This window comes from Canis lupus, chromosome 6 (assembly GCF_003254725.2).
Source record: "Canis lupus dingo isolate Sandy chromosome 6, ASM325472v2, whole genome shotgun sequence".
Lineage (NCBI taxonomy): Eukaryota > Metazoa > Chordata > Mammalia > Carnivora > Canidae > Canis > Canis lupus.
In genome coordinates, this window is record NC_064248.1 from 49,117,185 (window position 1) to 49,126,810 (window position 9,626).

The window sequence follows — 9,626 nt, forward strand, 5'->3', positions numbered from 1 at the left end:
TGAATTAATGACCTAATTGCTCAAACACAGTAATTTAAAATAATGACATGACAGTTTTCCTCTTTTCTCCGGATTTCTGTAAGTCCTTCTTTTTCTGCTTATGCAAACTATCAGATGTCCACAGTAGTAAACTGGGCAAGACTGGGAAGAGCATGAACCAATGATTCTTGAGACAGAGAGGCAACATTTTCAGGAGGCCCCAGTGCTGGGTTGCAGAGCAAATCGTCCCCATACCTGGAGGTTTAAACCTCAATATTTCACTTCAGTATGGCATTTTACCACACAGTCAAGGCCCGGTTCTTCCTGACTCCAGCCCCATGATAGTGTGGAGTGATGGTGTACAGGCTCTTCATGTCATTCTCCCTTCACCCAAGGTCTCAGGGCCTTATTTAGAAATTCCAGAGGCGCTTAGTGGTGAAAGGCTGCTCAAGTACTTTCCTCTCCTTTTATTCTCTTCAGAACAAATATTCACATGCTCAGAAGGCCAAAGCAGCTGCCTCACCCCATGTCTGGATTTCAAAGGCCTGAATATTTATAGGTCTTTAGGAATTCCAAGTCTCAAGTTCAGGTAGAAGGCTATTTTTACTTGGTTGCTGTTTGGAGACTTAATTGCTATGGTTAACACACTAGACAATAACTACTCTGACGATTACTGTGATACCTTCTAATTTGGAAAATGGAGAATGGTACAAACAAGAAAATAAGAACAGCCATCATGCCACTATCCATGCTAGAACTTTCATTTCCTTTCCTCTCTATATGCATATGTGCATAGGAACACATAACGTTCAGGTTTTTATGATGCATCTGAATTTTATATACAATTTTTATTCTGATTTTATTAATCGGTCATTTTATTATTTTGTAATGAACATGATCTTTTATCCTCATGCTGATAAATATTTTTAGAAAATGTCATTTTACTAGCTAAATGATCTTTTTTGAAAATTTTATTTTAATAGCTAAATAATAGTGCGTTGCATGCATGCGTGGCATAAGAAAGGGGGCTCTTCTATTTCTCACTAATGCGGCAGGCCTGGAACTAAATCAGAAAGGAAATTACTACTACAGGCAGGAAGTTGGGAAGATAGTCTCCGGGAATAGTCAGGAGATAAAGGCATAGAGAGAAAATACCAGACAAACATGAGGTGCCAGCTTCCTGATCCCGTTAGTCCCTTTCATCGGCTCCTATCCTTGAACAAAGCTCAAACTCCCAAGTTTAGCATTCAAGGCCTTTCATGATTTATTACACCTCACTTCCCCAACCTTAGTGCTCACTGTACTCTTTTTCCCTCCTCCATACTTCTGCAAAATGGACCAATTTACTCTTCTCTACATGGAAGTCTCAGGCTTTTGCTTTCTCCATACCTATGCTCATTCTTTCTCCTTGAACATCTGCTTCTCCTCATAGCAACTTGTCTACATCTTGTGCAATGATTCATGGCACGGCTCAAATAGCACCATGGGGCCATGCCTGAATCCTTCAGTTTCTCCTGGCCAGAGCTAGTGTTCTCTTCCTCTCAGTTCTCATCTCTACCTATGCATTAAATTAATTTGAATTATGACTATGTGAATATACATATTATCACTCATCTTAGGTGATGGGTCAAAGTTTTTGGAGATTATTGTGTCACAGAATCCTTTTGAGCATCATAATTTCTCTGGGCACACACTAAGGAGTTAATAGTATCCACAGTTATACTATTCACTGTCACATTGCGTGTCCTTGTTAGAATAAAATTTCCCAGACTCATCTCACTCATTTTCCTCATAGAAATGTGGTTTTCTTGCAATAACTAGTCTCCAAAAAGATGGTCCGCAATATTTCCGCTTCACTCTATAGATACATATTCCCACACACATCACAAAATGGATCTCATCTCCAATCTCAGTAGCTGGGCTGGCTGGGCTCGCCCTGTGAATTGGTTTTGACAAATAGAATGCAGTGGAAATAATAGTCTGGGGCTTCCAAGTCCAGGTCATGTTGTGGAAAACCCATACTACAAAGGGAAGACCCAAAGTTCTGTGTTTGACAGTTACAGCTGAGCTTCCAGCTGACAGCGGCACTAACCACTAGCCATGTGGTGAATTAGTTTGAATATTCACATCTAGCTGAGCCCTTAGAAGACTGACCTGCTAGCAGAGGTGTCTCAAGCAGAAAAATCCAAATCCGTGAAACTTACCCAATCAGTCCAAGAATCAGAAGACATAACAAAACCATTATTGTTAAACCATAGAATTTTGCAGTATATTACCTAAAATATACTGAAATATATTCAGGTAATATATTACCTGAAATACTGAAATAAACCTAATAGCAATGTACAAGTTAAACCATATAAATTGCTCATATTGGACAGTTTTTGACTGACAAATTCATATAGTTCAACCTAATACAAATAATGCCTTGATATTACTCTATCCATCTTAGCTCTTACTCTGTGCAAGTTATAAACTTTCCTGTCTCAGGATCCACTCAGCAAAGAATGGTTGGAAGGCATCACCATAATAGTAAGTAATAATAAAAGTAAATAAAAATAAATAAATAAATAGAATATCTATTTATTTGATCAATAAATATTGATCAAAATCTAGTGGTCCAACAGAGAAGTGTGTGTTGTATATATTAGTGTTCCATATATAGTACTAAGGAAAATCATCCCCAAATTCAGTTTTTCCAAGCTAGTTCTTCACATACCATCTGCATGTCTTGTATGAAGATTACATCTTCATATTCAATGTATGATTATCATATTCATTTTAATAAAACATCATATCCCTCTCATAAGTGAAAAGCCACTATGCCTCCCCAAAGTAGAAGGTGAAAATAAGTCATGAACTATTTAAGCTTTTTAGAAATATTTTTTGTGTACCACATCCTGACTACAGACTTTAGAGAACCTAACTCAAGTTTTTAATTTTCTGAGTCCAGATTAGTGTCTGATTCAAGCTTTAATTCCCTATAGCACCTTAAATACAGCAGAATTACATATACAGATTATTAGAACTGATGAGATACTAGCTATTATCAGCAAGAACATATATTCAGGACTCTAACTCAGCACTGTGCACTTTCATCCACTCCACACCTTGTCATTTGCTAGCTATGTGATCTTGAGCAAGTTACTCAACTTATCTGTAAAATGAGAATAATAGTACTTATATAACAGTGTTCTGCTAATTAAATGAAGAAAATGCCTAAAACAGTGCTCAATAAGTGTTAGTTACTATTATTGTAAGGTATTGCTTTATTTTATTCATAGTATTAGCATTGCTAATGAGAAGTCTGAGGTCAGTCTACTGTCCATCTGATTTTTCTTCCCTTTTATAGATAACCTATGTTTTATCTGTGGCAACTCTGAGGATTTTCCCACTCTTGTAATGTCCTAATATTTTATTATAATCCATATAGATTTTTGGTTTTACACTTTTATCCTTATTGGCCTTGGTGTTTCCTTTCACCTTCTACAGCATAATTATAAGCACCCTAAATTATAGATCTTTCTCATAGATTTTTCTTTCAGAGGCCTCCCAAAATTTCCAATCTGCTAATCATTAACCTTCCTGTTTTTGATTGAGACTATGCATACATCTTCAAAAATATCCAGCTGTATGGGTACGGAAAATGTGGTATACACTGCAATATTACTCATATTAAAAATGAAGGAAATCCTTCAATAGGTGATGACATGGATGAGCCTTGACAACATTATACTAAGTGAAATAAGCCAATCACAGGAAAACATACTACATGGCTCCATTTATATGAGATATCTAAAATAGACTCATAGAAGCAGAGAACAGAACAGTTATTCTCGGGGGCAGGAGCAAGGGAAAAATGCTGAGTTGATAACCCATGGGTATAAAATGTGAATAATGAAAAATAAATAAGTTCTAGAGATCTGCTATACAACACTCTGCCTATAGTTAACAATATTGTATTGCGTACTTTACAGTCTGTTAAGAAGGCAGATTTGATGTTAAGAGTTCTTACTACAATAAAATTAAACTTAAAAAAACAGACAAGACACATCAAAAACAAAAGATAGAATGTTGGATTTAAAAGCATATCACTACACATATCACTAACAATAATACAAAGAGTCTCAACATTCCAATTAGAAGGAGATTGCCATGCTGGCAATAAAAGCAGAGCCAACCATATGCAATAAATGGACTCTAAATATAAATACACAAATAGGTTGACAGTAAATGGATAAAAAAATTGATAGAAAAAGTATAACATGCTAATTAATACTAGTTAAAACACACATGGAATAGCTAGGTTCATAGAGACAATTAGATTTCAGAGCAAAAAACTATTACAAGGGGAGAGAGCTTATACATAATAATTAAAAGATCAAGTCACCAAAAGGACATACTAATTCTAAACAATTTTACACCTAATGAGAGAGCTTAAAAGTATATGAAGCAAAATGGGTAGAACTGAGAAAATAAATAGACAAATCCAAAATCATAGTTGGAAATTTCAATACCCCTCTCCCAATAATAGAATAGGAAGACAGAAATATAAAGAACTATAAATGAAGGTGCTCCTGAGATATCACTGAAGATGCCCAATGGACCTCAGGAAACTCATTGTCTTGGAATGTATACTTGAAATCATGACCATATAAACCACAAAAAGGTTGAGGTCACTGGGGGAAAGTATCTAAAATGAGAAGGAAGTCACTATGGAATCCCTAGTACAACAACATGCAAAGGCCATGAGAGAGAAGATTGTGTAGGAAAAAATGCAAAGGGAGAGCCAGAGAAATAGGAGGAAAAGCAATACAATGTGCTGTAATGGAATCCAAAAGGGAGAGAGGCTTAAGAATTTAAAAAATGGTTAACTATCAATGCTGAAAAGAGATTGAATTGTTCTTTGCACTTAGTACTATAAAAAAGCTGAGATTTTCATACTATAATTCCTATGTACAAAAAAAGTTAACTTTATTATCTAATATTGATTTACTTTTGCCCTTGAGTCACCATTTCTGCTGATATCAGAAAAAAAATGTTTAATAATTGAAAGCATTCCCATTTCATTTAAATAGTTTCATATTTACTCAGTCTTATATACTGCTCTTTGTTCTCTTCTCAGAAGTCATATGAAGACAGTAGGAGTCTTGTGGTGCCCAAGCTGTTGGCTGTTGGCTGGTTCTTTCTGGCCAGAGGTCTGCTGGATGCCCTTGTCCTGCTCAGTGTAGTTGGTGTAGCTTGTCCTGTCTGTCTTTTTTAGGCATCATGTTATTAACTACTGAGACCTGTAGATCTGCTGTTGTGTCTGGTCCTAATGACCCCACACCTTATGTTTCCCCCATTCCAGTTCTAGGCCACTTCTGGTTCACTGATCTCCTCAGCCCTCTCTTCCAATGCTAGTCCTCTGCTCACATACCTCATGAGAGATTGCTGAACCCAAGTCTTCTCTGAGAAGCTTCAACCTCTAGGAAAGGGAGCTCATAGCCCTTATGCTTTCCTGGTTCCCCCAACCTATTTGAGTGATTCTGCAGTAGTGACCCTCCTATAATATCTGATCCCAAAGCAGAGAATGGCAAGGACATTCGTGTCTAATATCTCACCATTCCTTTATCTTTCTTGGCTTCTCCTCTCAATTCTATGACAGCTTTCTCCACAACTATATGTCTGGGACTTACCTTACATCCTCTGTCTTCTCCACACTATAACCTCTTGCTGTGTTAGGGGAATTTTTGGAATCCAGGGAAGGGCTTTACTTTCTCTACTTAATCTTCCTTCTAAAACCATGGTCTTCCTTTGGCTTCAGATGCACCTGGCTTGAAATTTGAAACTGAACCATGATTCTTTCTTTCTCACCTAGGTTCTCTCTGCCTTCACAGATAATGAATGAATGAGTGAGGAAGCCTTGAGACAATTAGGAATTAGAGATCATCAGAAATGAAAACATGCTGGTTTTATTTTTCAAAATTATGCCCATTTATATCAGTTAAGAGACTAGTACTGACTTTGATAGGGGCCTATTCAGAAGCTAGATAGGAGTTTGTTGCACAGGGACTGAGAAGCCATAAGCTCTATGATTATCCCTTCTAGAATTCTGCTGTGAAAGGAAAGATGAAATAAGGCTGTAACTACCAGGAAGTGCAGGAATTAAGAAAAAATTTTTGTTAGTTTTTTGGGTTTTGTTTGTTTGTTTGTTTTTTGTTTTTTGTTTTTTTAAGGTAGAAGAGAGTAGACTCTTATAAGAGCTAGTAAAGATAGGAGGCTGAAGACAGGAAAAGTATTTGAATAATAGAAGTTTCCAGAAAAGGTGAGAAGAGATGGTTTCAGACAACAGAAACCCTTCCAAAATTCAAGGCTCAGTCAATGCTTTCTGAGGATGAAAATCTACTGAATAGCTAAATAGTTTTATTGGGAAAATGTTTCCCAAATGCAGACCTAAGAATCACCACGGATATTTATTGAAATTTTAAATTTTTTCAATGAGAGATTCCTAACTATAGGAAACAAACTGAGGGTGGCCGAAGGAGAGGTGGGTGGAGGGATGGGGTAATTGGATGATGGACATTAAGGAGGGCACTTGATGTAATGAGCACTGGGTGTTGTATGCAATTAATGAATCACTAAATTCTAACTCTGAAACTAATAATACAGTATATATTAACTAAATTGAATTTAAATACATTTTTTTTAAATTGGATTTTTCGAGTCCCACCTTAGAGATTTTAGTTCAGTGGGCCTGGGCTAGAGTCCACAACTTTGTATTTTAAGAGTCCTTATGAAATTCCCATGATGAAGAGAGTTTGAGAAATGTGGCCAGGACACTGCCATGGGAAATCCAAGTGTGTAACATTAAGCGTTGACTCTAAGATAGCTAGACCACTTAAATAAGAGGAACTCAAACCAACAAGGAGAAGCAGGCCTTTATGAGATTGTCACAAGGGAAAATGAACTTGTTGGTTCAGTTTTTTGCCTGGGAAAATAATGTGATTTTCATGGCAATGTAGAAAATGTCCATAAACCTTGGCAAAGCACTGACAAAAGCTCCCATAAAAAGCCACTCCTTGAGTCTGCTGCTTTTTAAGTGGGTTTCATGTGACTATTCCTAAATTTCTAAGTAATAAATGTGAATTCCAGCAAATAATATTCATTTTTATTTCTTTTTTTAAATTTAAATTCAATTTGCCAACATGTAGTATAGCACCCAGTGCTCATCCCATCCAGGGGTTCGTTTTTCTAAGTTCTGTATTTAATACTACTTCTTTTGGGTTTTCAGCCTGATAGTATTCAACATCCTGGTAATTGAATAAATTTTAATTGCATGCAAGTTGGACTAAAGAAAGTAATGACATTCTTTTTTTTTTTTTTTAAGATTTTATTTATTCATGAGAGACACAGAGAAAGACATAGAGACCCAGGCAGAGGGAGAAGCAGGCGCCCTGTGATGAGCCTGATGCGGGACTCGATCCCAGGACCCCGGGATCAAGACCCGAGCGGAAGGTAGATGCTCAACCACTGAGCAACCCAGGCGTCCCAGTAATAACATTCTTAATTGCAAACTGATTTTAAACCTCCTTTTCGCAGACTGAAACTTTCATTTAAGAAAGTTGAAATTCTTCACAACGCAACTCAACGTAGGAGTGATTCACCTCCACCTTTTGCCCCCACAAAGTCAGCGTCTTCTGCTCATTCGTTTTCAGTACTGAACCATTGCTTTTTCAATCGCTGAATCAACTCTTTCTTTTCTTCACAAAACCCCCAAGAGTCCCTGCCAAATGACGAAAGAACCAAAAACAATTAACATACTATCTCCAGATAGCATTGTCCTTCACTAAAAACCCAGACATTTGATTCCATTCAATTCATTGTACTTTTCTCAAGTGAGTCTTACAGAGCAATCTTTTGAGAGAAACCATATTCCTCAATTGCAACAAAGCTTGAAAAGCCACTGCATACATTTTTTTTCCAGAAGTGAAATTTTCATCACCATTATGGCTAAAATAAAAGACATTTCAAAAGACATTGTAAATGCCCCTTTCCTCTGCAGGGAAGAGTGGCTATTATGAAATCTTTGCAGAAACTGCTCCCTGATGTTGGCATTAATTTAAACGTTTGATTTTTTGGTCTCCTGTTCTGTTAAAGTTGAGTAAGCAAAAGATAGAAAATCCCTAGGTCTTTGTTTGGCTTAACACAAAAAGCTTCTCTAAAATAAGTGACAAAAATTTATCTATTGCACATGTGTAAATTTTCAAAGAATATTGTGCTTGAGAGCTAAAAAGGACCTCAGAGTTTACCGGTAGAAACTCTTCATTTGTGTGCAAGGAAACTAAAACTCTTTAGTTGCATAAGGTGATTGACCTAACTATTACCTTCCCCAGAAATTCTCACAGTCCCTTTGTAATTTCCCAATACCATTCACCCGGAGTGGGAAAGATGTTGGTATGGTTATAAGATGTGAGACTGTCCAGACTTTTTTTCAACCTGTCAATTAGTCTTGGTTTGACTATCACAGTATCAGAGAGAGATGGCAAACTTACCAGTCTCAGAAATTCAAAAAATGTTCTGATAGCTGAGAACCAATACTACCAAAGATCTGAACCTATTTCTAAGACAATTAGACTACGAAACATTATGAGGGAAATGAAAGTTCACTAACACCCTGCACGTGCTTATGTACCTCCCCAAATCAACTTTTTGCTTCCTTCCCACTGGAATATTAGGCAAATGAGTCAGTTAATTTCATGTTCAGATTTATAGACAATATGAAGGATATCTACTTGAGCGGGGAAAGCCCTGGTAGGTGCCTTCTATGCTTCACCAGTCAGCCAGAAAAAAAGTTGGCAGTGTAGTGTCTAATACAAATCACACTCACTTCAGAGACTAGGAGTCAGGTAAAAATTTCTCTTCTTCCCAAAGATCTGGCACCTACTGTCAAGGTAGAAGACTCTTTCTTAACCTGTCTTCAATCTCATTTCTGTTACTTCCCTTTAAAAGTGCTTAAACAACATCAGGAAGACGAGGTGGGGACCTCTCTGCTTTCTAGGGGAGAATGAATCACTATTTTTCCTCACATCATTATTGAACTGCTGGAGTAAAGAATTCAACGCTTGCTAAAGGAATTTTATAAGTGGCCTGGGCTACTTTGATGAGGTGAGGGCTAAGGCTCAGTGAGGTCGCAGGTCATGGACAGGCATCCTTCTGGAAAATGAAAAAGGTTTACGGACAGCTGTCTATTAATTAGAGGGCCCTTTCTTGGCAGTGATGCAAACAGCTGACTTGACTTCTCTGCAAAGGTGATGAGATGAGTTCTGGTGGGAACAATAATGCTCTGTCTCCAAGTCCTACTGGGTATGTACATAGGTGTTTATTTGTTGCCCTCTGACATGTGCACATTCACCTGCATTCACTCTTTTTTGTGTATTCTATTTTTTTAATTTAATCGCAAAAAATTTAATTGCAGATTCCAAGGACACAAAACAAGATATCTAAATTCAATAGATTAGTATGGCCTAAAAAGTCTGAATTTTTATCAAGTTCTCAGGGTGATTCTGATAAAAGTACTCTGAGGATCGCACTTCAGGTATCTACTTGTTATTTCTATGGGTTTGACCTCTTTACTTTTGGAACTTGGAGTTTCAAACGCTGTGATG

General features: G+C 37.1%; 1 long non-coding RNA gene across 1 annotated transcript in view; it reads left to right on the top strand.

Moving 5' to 3' along the window:
• Positions 1-9,626, top strand: part of LOC118354990 (uncharacterized) — a 34,914-nt gene that overhangs the window by 22,201 nt on the left and 3,087 nt on the right. The window contains exon 3 of the long non-coding RNA XR_004816559.2: positions 7,349-7,476. This is a non-coding gene — a long non-coding RNA (uncharacterized LOC118354990). The remainder of the gene's footprint in view (positions 1-7,348; positions 7,477-9,626) is intronic.